Source organism: Macrobrachium rosenbergii, chromosome 4 (genome assembly GCF_040412425.1).
Source record: "Macrobrachium rosenbergii isolate ZJJX-2024 chromosome 4, ASM4041242v1, whole genome shotgun sequence".
In the NCBI taxonomy this organism is placed as follows: domain Eukaryota; kingdom Metazoa; phylum Arthropoda; class Malacostraca; order Decapoda; family Palaemonidae; genus Macrobrachium; species Macrobrachium rosenbergii.
In genome coordinates this window covers 60178834-60187929 of record NC_089744.1, presented here as the reverse complement: position 1 = coordinate 60187929, position 9096 = coordinate 60178834, and the positions used below count along the sequence as shown (strand labels likewise).

The window sequence follows — 9096 nt, the reverse complement described above, 5'->3', positions numbered from 1 at the left end:
CTTCCCTTCTTCCCTCCTCCCTTATGGAAAAGAGGGTGGAAAGAGACAGTTATGTGCACTTTCCCAGAAGGGAAGAAGAAGGCTATGTGTTCCATGATCTTCTTCTGAAGCCTAAGACTTCTTAGGAGTTGAGGGGGGCTGGCTTGAACTCAAGGTTGAGCCAAGATGACTAAGACCTTGTCCAAAGGGCAAGGTAGTGCCCTGGTACGAACCTTGATTACTGCGGTATCTGGCAAATCTGGCAGAACCAAGTAAAGGTTCGTTCCTAAGGGTCGAGCCAACTTGGGACTTACGAAACCAGAGATCCAAATTAGGACAAAGCCCTTCTTAGCACCAGAATTGCCCACAGATTGTTGTCTGGTATAGGAAGACCCACCCCCGGACAGGCCCAGTATCCAGAAGGCAGGGTTCTTTCTAGGAATGGTCGTATCCAAGGAGAGAAAGCCTATAAGTGACGGATTGTGGATCCATCTGGAGACGGCCTGGAGAAAACCTGCAGGTGCCCTCCAAGATCACTGCCTCTCGTTATGGAAGAGAATACCCTTCACGGAAAGGAGAAGCAGAGAGATAACCCAGTCCAGGTGAGGCAGAGTCAGAACAACCTGCAGTCGGCGAGACCCTATGAGGCAAGGCGAATTCATACTCTGTCGAAGCAGGGGAGGAACTTGGTGTCTCGACCTGAATGAACTCCTTGTCCGAAGAAAAGTATTCATCTGGTCGAGAACGCTCTTGCAAGCAAGGCCCATGGTGGCTCCCTGAAACTCTCGGTCCCTCGGGAACTGCATGGGTTGCGAGTGATGAAGATTATTCATTGGGGGAGCCACGGTCCTGTCCTGGGAATCCAAGCGCTGAGAATTGGCGTGAAGTTCTCCAAAAAACAAGGGCGATCACAACTTGAAGAGGAAGACCCTCACTGCTTCCGAAGCGTGAAACTCCTCTACCTCTCTCCTGGGGGCGGGGGGGGAGACCTTGACAGATCACAAGAAACCCTCCTCGGCTACCTGTTTGTACTATGAAACAATCGGGGGATTGACACCCAAAGCACGCCAGGCAGCCGAGCTCCGAAGACAAATTCACCATAGCTCTCTCTCTTTCCATCTCACACCTCTCAGAACAACCAAGAGGAAAAGAGAATAGGTGAGGAGAAAGAGTACTCCTACCTGTCCTGCCAGTAAGACCAGCACGACAAATGGACCGTGAGCAATAATCAACTGGAGATTATTGCCACACAGGGGAAGAAAAGCGCTTGTGCCATGGCAAAGCACTTTCCTGGGAAGAGCAGAAAGTTCACTCGAACAGAGCCGAGAACCCGATTCGGAAAAACCGAGCAGGCCAATCACGCAAATGCGATCCAGACTGGGTGGTATGTGGTGGACTGGGAGGCAGGGGGGGCAAGCTGAGCTGAACCAGTCTCGCAAATGCGACCAGGGGCTGGGCGGAGAGGGCAAGCCAAGCGGGCCGAGCTGACTGTGTGAACACAATCGGAACTGGACAGGGTGGAACTCGTCTGCTGTGAACTAGTGCTAGTTTCCCGAACTCTAAACTCCTTTGAGGCAGAGGCCCCTCGAGAAGAAGGTTTAAAGGGAAATTCTGTGTTTGCTATCCTGCATGCTTGAACCCTACGGTTCAAGAGACAAGGATGAAACCTGGCCAAGAAACCGAATCAGCTGGCAGGCAGTATCAGCACCCAGACACCTGGATGTCTCAGCACTTTCTCTCGTCCCATACCTATTGTCAGGAGAGCGCTCGTGATTCATAGAATTCAGCTACCTACGAGACTCCCAAAAATCTGGAGCGCCTGCTTTCAGTTTCCTAAGATATCAAAAAGAGCCAAGCACAGAACCAGTCTTAGAAGCAGACTTATAAGAATGACAACGAGGGCACGTCCTCAAGAGGCCGTGCTCTTGCAGCCCCCGAAACGCAAGACCCCACAGGAGAATGCGAATCGGTTCCCGCCAGAGGACAGGAAGAGCCAACGAGAGAAACTTGTCTCCCAGAAGAGAGTCAGTCCCTTAGAAGTCCTGCAGGACTCCCGAAGGGAATCTCTTCCCTGATTCTTCTGGTGTTCGAACCGACAAGACTGAGACACTAGGCTGGTAACCCGACCAAGCACTGGTAAGCACTTGGGGAGCGCTTGTAGTGCTGGCAGGAAGAGCTGAGACACCTGGGTACCTCGGCCCTTTCTCTCGCACTGCTCCCAAACTGGGCTGGGGAGTACCCTCCAGACCAAATCGGGATACTCGACATTCCACAGAATCTCAAGCACTTGAAACGGCTCGCGAACAAGCGCCCGTCTTAGAGGCGGAACCTCCAGGACTGGGAACAGGATCGCAAACCAAGGTCTGAGCGCCCACAGCTCCCCAAACACAAAACCCAGGGGTATGCAAATCGGTTCCCTAACCCGAAGGTCAGGAAGAGCCAACGTGAGACCCACTGCCTCCTCGGAAGGATGCAGCCCCTAGACGTCCAAGGGCATCAAGGGGAAAGAAGCAGCCTTCCTCTCCTTCAGCCAACGGAGGTCTATACGGTTCCCAGGACCCCCTCGAACCTCGGGAGAGGAAGGGGAGAGGCAGCAGAAGATGGGATTGAAGAGAAGTTGAAGAGGACAGTGGCTACTTCCACAGGGCGACTTCCTTCACCTTCACTCCAGCATCTTCTACAGGATGGTGGACACGAAACATCGTAACCTCCTGGGCAGCTAGGCAGGATCACAGTGGAAGCAGCCCAGGACACGACCACCAGGAGAAGCAGCAGGCACGATCAGGACAACCGATGCAGGAGCTACAGAAGTGGTTCAGAAGGCAGGAGCTACAGCAATGGCCAGGAACGTCACATGAAAGTCACCAGCAGCGACAGGAACGATCAGGATGGCTGTGGCAGGAGACCAGGAAGAGCCAGCCAGAGAATGTCGTTGAGTCAACAGGAGCATAACACAGGAAAAAACAGGGGGAGATGGACCACATATACGCAAGAGGGAGTGCCACAGCATACATGAAGGCCAGCAATGACAGAAATTGATCCACATCGGCGAGGACAGAGTCGGAACGGTCCCGACGTGGAACTATGCTATTCCAACCAGGTACTGTGGTCGATCCCGGAGCAACACTGAATGAACGCCGGGACTCCTTCATGCAAAGATATCCCAACTGAGATATCCAGCCAACTACTGCTGTGCCTGTGATGCTCACTGTAAACCTGAAAGAAAAACCTGAAAGAAAAAGCGGGAGGTACTCTAGACGAGGTCACCTGATCGCCCATGCCCCCCTCCCCTAATGGTCTTCGCCTGAGGAGACCAGAAGAGGGCAAAGGAGAGATAAGGAAGAACCTAACAGGAGAGAGAAGGAGGGAGGCCACCAAGATACGCCGTGGAAGCATTGCAACAGCATACCAACGAAAACCAAATCCCAGCGAACTCTCTATAGTGCAGGAGGCGAAAACGACACTCAGCACTAGTAGAAAGGAAGTAGTCATGCCCCTGTACATGGAGGGTTGGAGCCCAAGAAGGAGAGCAAACTTTTACGTCCCGATCAATGTAGGAGAGCGAAGATATTACGTCCCAATCTAATATCTCCGAACAAACAGGGGAACGCCTTCAATATCTAAATAAAGGGCTACTGGAGGAGAAGCATTACCACTCAGTTACGCCCCTCTAAATACGTCCTTGGCTGTCAAAGCCAAGACACAGACGCAGGGGAATGACGGCTTGTGCAAGGCTATCACAAATCATGGGTTTGTATTATTACTATTAAAACAGTTTAACCAGACCACTGAGCTGACTATCAGCTCTCATAGGGCTGGCCCAAGGGATTTGGATGAAATGACAGATCTAGGCTAGAAGTCTAGCACTGGGACCAATTAGGTCATTCAATATAGTGATTAATGAATGAGAATGAAACTAAAAACTGCACAGAGGCACAAGCTCTCATACTGGAACACACTCACACAATAAATACACACATACTCAAGTTTCCATATATACTCACTAAAAAGGTATATTAAAATTTAAAATAAAATTTATTAAAATTTTAAAATTCTGTCTTTTAAAAAGCATTAGACCCTAAGGGTTTTCGCTATTTCTATTATTTACTTTTTATATTTTATCAATTAAATTACAGCTTCTCATGAACATTAAAACTGATATTACTGAAAATGTAATAGATTCTGATAAAATTTCCTTCACTGATCTATTTCCAAAGTTTGATAATTGCTGCAGGTTATATTTTGGACATTCGCAGCAATACATGTTTGACAGTTATCAACACTTTGCAATATGACATTTTCATAATAAAATGAAGTTTTATATATACCGGTACTTACACAGTAATTATATTAGCTGGAGTTTCTCTTGCCTTGGCATGCTTAAATTAAAAAATTCACGGGTTAGCGCTTCAGTTTAGTGCAAGTGACTGGTCTCGCCCACTAACTCAGCAAACATTCATCATTACGTTTATGTTCTATGTCCATGCACAGGGAGGAGGGAGGGCTCTGTCCGTAATTATTGGGTAAGTAGCCTATATATAAAACTTCATTTTATTACAAAAATATCATTTTTATATGTGCAACTTACACAGTAATTACATTAGCTGATTACACATTGACAGGTGGTGGGGAATCATGGACAAATTCTGATCCCAACCATTATTTCATGTAATTAATAATAGATAAGTTGCCAGCATTGGATACAATGCTTGTAGTTCCTTGTTAGTTAAGAGAGCCTGCAGTATAGAACTGCCTCTGGTTGTTGCTCAACTTAACCTGTAGCAGCATGGCAGTAAAGCCAGGAGCGCTTCTACTTAAGTGGGACACTTCGCAGCAAAGGAGTACTCCAATGGCTGACAAAGTATAAGATTAAGCTTTGTGACTAAGGTGTACACTGATGGCCGACAAAGCATACCTAATTGCCCTTGCCCTGGCCGCATAACAATAAAAACAACCAGATATGACTGTCACTTGCACTGAAATACAGACCATGACCCATTCACTGACAGTGATGGGTGCTCCAGGTAAATTGTAACCTCTGGCTCTCACAAGTCTCGGCATCTTACTACAAGGTGAATAGATAGTAGGAGAGAATCCTATGCTTCCTTCTACGATGCCATGCCAGTTACTAATAATGATTGCAAGGTAGTTGCAAGAATCTAACACTGTTTAAACTTTCTTGAAAGCTCAGTGAAGACTGATTACACTTCCCGAAGGACAATTGTCGAACAGAATCAGGGGCATACAGTGCCTGAAAGCTAAGGGAGGTAGAAGCTGTTCTGACATCCTTAGCCTCCTAAAAAGGTTCCCTGTCACTTCCTACTTCTCAGTGTCTTGGAGAAGGTTGATTATAGACTGGACGTCAGGGGCACACAGTGCCTTAAAGCTATGAGGGGAGGTTGTACTGATGAGTCTAGCTTCCACTAAAAGTAGGCCAACAGCTCTCCGGAAACTAAGGGTGGCATCAGAAAAAACAAGTCCATTCACAAGAGAGGACCATATATTCTTAGATGGAGGGGGATGGGTTTGTATTAATAAATATCAAACACACGCAATATATGCACACAAATACAAACAGACCCCACCGGGATAATAAAGAGCTTAACAACAGTCAGGCAAAGAGATCCGAAAACATGTCTGCAATGCATGAGCCGAAAGCAAACTGGAATGCTTACATCCTGGCAGGTGAGGGGTGGTCAAGACTTGAAGGGGAGTAGATATCCCTCCCGTAGGACATCCACTACCCAGATCTTGGCTCCGTATCGCTCCCATGTTGCCCAATGGCTTGACAGGCAACCCCCCACCTTTGGCAGCAGCTGGAGGGGAAAGCGCCCCATAGTGTTTCCCTTTCTTCTTCCCCTTGCCCCCTTTACCAGACTGGAAAGAGGGCTGAAAGGGGCGAGAATGCACACCTTTTCTGGCGGAAGAAGAAGGCTGGGCATTCCCATGGGATCCCTTCAAAGTCTGGAACTTCTTAGGGGCCAGGCAGCAGTGGAGCGTGAAGACCTGGAAGTCTTAGCCACTGCCTGGTGGACAAGACAGTCACTGTCATCTGCCCGACATTTGTCCACCACTGCATCTACCAGCTCCCTAGGGAAGAGAGAGGCAGAACCTAGCAAAGGTCCGTTCCATAGGGTCACTGCTGACCCAGGTCTCACAAACCTGGCAAAGTGAGAAAGAACAGTGTCTCTTTGCTTGAGAACCAAGTTGGCCCACAGGTTTGCCATCTGGTGGGCAAGGTAGGAAATGGCTCTACCTCCAGACTGGCACAGTCTACCAAAAGCGGAGTCCTCCCCAGGCATGACAGCACCTGAGGAGGCAGCCACTTTGGATGCTGTGAACGACAACACAGATCCAACCAGGAGACTGCCTGGGAAGCCGCCATGGCAGTGGCTTCCAGGGTTGCTGCCTCTTGCTGTGAAAGGGAGACACCTTCTGCAGTAAGCTGCTGCAATGAGAGACCCAGGCCTAGATGCACCAGGTCTGGGAAGCAGGCGCAGCTTCACCTGGGTACCCAGGTGAGGCAGTCACGGTAACAGTGCACATAGTAGCTGTAGTCTCAGCATGGGTCACAACCAGAGCACCAGAAAGGTGAGAAAGAAGACCCTCCAGAGACGGGATGCCAGGCAGACCCAAGTGGAGCCAGGTAGAAGCGAGGTCTGGAGCCTGCCCTCAAAGAGAAGTCTCTACCACCACATCTGAAGACAAAGTTGGGTTAAAGGGAGACTCCACTCACTCTGTGGGAAAAGTTTCTCCCTGGAGCGAGGAGAGGCACCCGAGAGGATGTCCTGATTGTCCGCTCCCCTGCGGCCTTCAACACCCGACGAAGCAAGTGAAGAAGATGAAAGGGAGCCCTCAACTGAAAGAGAAGCAGCAAGAAGGGGAAGCCTGCCACCAAGGGGTCACCAGATGTGTGTAACCCTCAGATGATGCATTGGCAGGCTTCCTTTGGTACTGTCTCCCCCCCTCAAACTTCGCCCACTGCTCAGCCAACCAGGAACAACACTTGGCACAAGGTGAAGTACATGAACACACGCATCCCCTGCAAGAAGAGCAAAGGGTGTGTGCGTCCATATCAATAATACAGCGAAAGCTATTACATTTCTTACCTCCAATCCCTGGACACACACCCTTGGGGAATGTGGGCTTACAGGGCTTATCAAGAGCTTTACAGGGCTTATCAAGAACTTTCATAATTAAGGCACAAATAAACAAGAAAAAGATCCCACCGGGAAAGGCAGCTCAACGGAAATCTGCACAGAGAGTGAAGAAAACATGTCTACACCAAATGGCTGAAAGCAAACTGGAATGTTTGCATCCAGGCAGGCGGGACTCCTGCCTCCCGGACCACCTTGTTCGAAAGTTCAACGGCTGTTTCCAGCTTCGCTGAAAGTAATTCCTAATGTAAAGGACTGTTGGTTTGTATATCGTATCAGAACAATTGATTTTTCCTATACTTTTAGTATATCTGATGAAGGAGGTGGTGTTGTTTGTTGTCGGTAAATTATTACTAACCTCACATCTCTATCCAACATGGCTGGGAACGAGGGGTTTTGGGTGGGGGAAATTGTTGGGAGAAATACCAGACTGTCATGTTGTTGTTATGGAATGGTTCCACGCATGTGCAAGCCATTGAGGAGCCATATGTTCAAGAAGGGATTGGCTATGGAAACCTATTATAAAAGGAACTAAACTAACCTAACCTAGTAGGCTAGGCCGTGTTACATTGCCAGGGGATGGCTACAAAAAGTTCCCTGATAACACTGCGCATGAGTATTTGCATTCCAGGATGGCCAGTATACAATAACATATCAGTTGTGAGGCTAACTACAGCTTAATTACAGTCGACCGCCAAAACATAACGGTATATTCTTGACAGGCTAAGCAACCAAAATACTATAGAAAAGGTTAATTTCCGAGGTAATACCCAATGCGGGGCTGTTCTATAGTTCTACCAACTTCAATATCGAATGTGATAACTAAAAATCTAGACGGGGCTTTCATAGGATAGCCTATCGAACAAGTCCATAAGCCTATACTGTACTTGACTAGCCTGTATGGCTGGGTGGTACAACACCGTAAGCAAATCTCTTAGAAAACATTATGCCTTTCATAAATTTCACATTTATTAGATAATATCGTGTCATACACAAGCGAAGCTACAATTATGAAACTTACGACGTTCCCATTCAGCTTCCAAATGATGTTTGTGTTGTCTAGACTGTTTGTTTTCGTCTAATTCTTCTTCTTCTTCTGTATAGGTGTTGTTATGTCTCTTTTCTCACAACAGATTAAGATTAAAATGAAAGAATAAGCAGGAAAACGGAGAGGAAGGTGGTACATTTAGTAAAGGAGAGTTGAAGAGATGAGAATATTTTCATACATCTAGAATGCTCTAAAAAGGAAACCCAGAGAACTATAGATAGAAACAATAGAATCTCTGGTGTAAATAATTTAGTGGTAGGAAATAATAGAATATGTAGTAATGTAAACAATTTAGAGGTAGGAAATAAAAAAAATCTGTAGTAATGTAAATAATTTAGAGGTAGGAAATAATAGAATCTGTAGTAATGTAAATAACTTAGAGGTAGACTGTAGAAGAAGAGTAATTAGTTTAGGGCCGATAAATGAAGGAAGTCATTTTAATGACAAGCATAGGCTAGCAGGTTTAGGAGAATACAATAGTTTACAACTAATAGATAAAAGGTTAGACGGTAGAAGCAATTTTGGAAATAAGGGAAATGGACAGATAATGAACAATGCAGAAGATGCATCAAAGAATTTTGAACTAAAACTCATAAATACCTAAGGGCTGACGAAAGCTAAACTAATTGAACTAATAGATTTAACACAAAAGAATACAATTATGTGCATCATTGAAACACACCTGAGACAGCAAAAACTGCTATTCCCAATAGGTATCAGCGTGGTAGACTCCATGAGAGACGAGGATGATACCAAAGGAGGAGGTCTATTAATAATGCATAGATCCAAAGGAGATATCCAGTTGAGAAAAGAAAAATCTGAACACGCAGACATTCTGCTAGTAGAGAGTAATTATAGAGCATCAAGATTTCACCTAATCCTAGTCTACATGTCAACTAGTGATAGAGAAAG

General features: G+C 46.7%; 1 protein-coding gene across 1 annotated transcript in view; it reads right to left on the bottom strand.

The window, feature by feature from the left end:
• LOC136835062 (uncharacterized) overlaps positions 1-8573 on the bottom strand; it is a 104594-nt gene extending 96021 nt beyond the window's left edge. Inside the window, exon 1 of the mRNA XM_067098182.1 lies at positions 8158-8573. The gene's annotated coding sequence lies outside the window, so the exon portion shown is untranslated. The remainder of the gene's footprint in view (positions 1-8157) is intronic.
• Between the last annotated feature and the right edge of the window lie 523 nt (positions 8574-9096).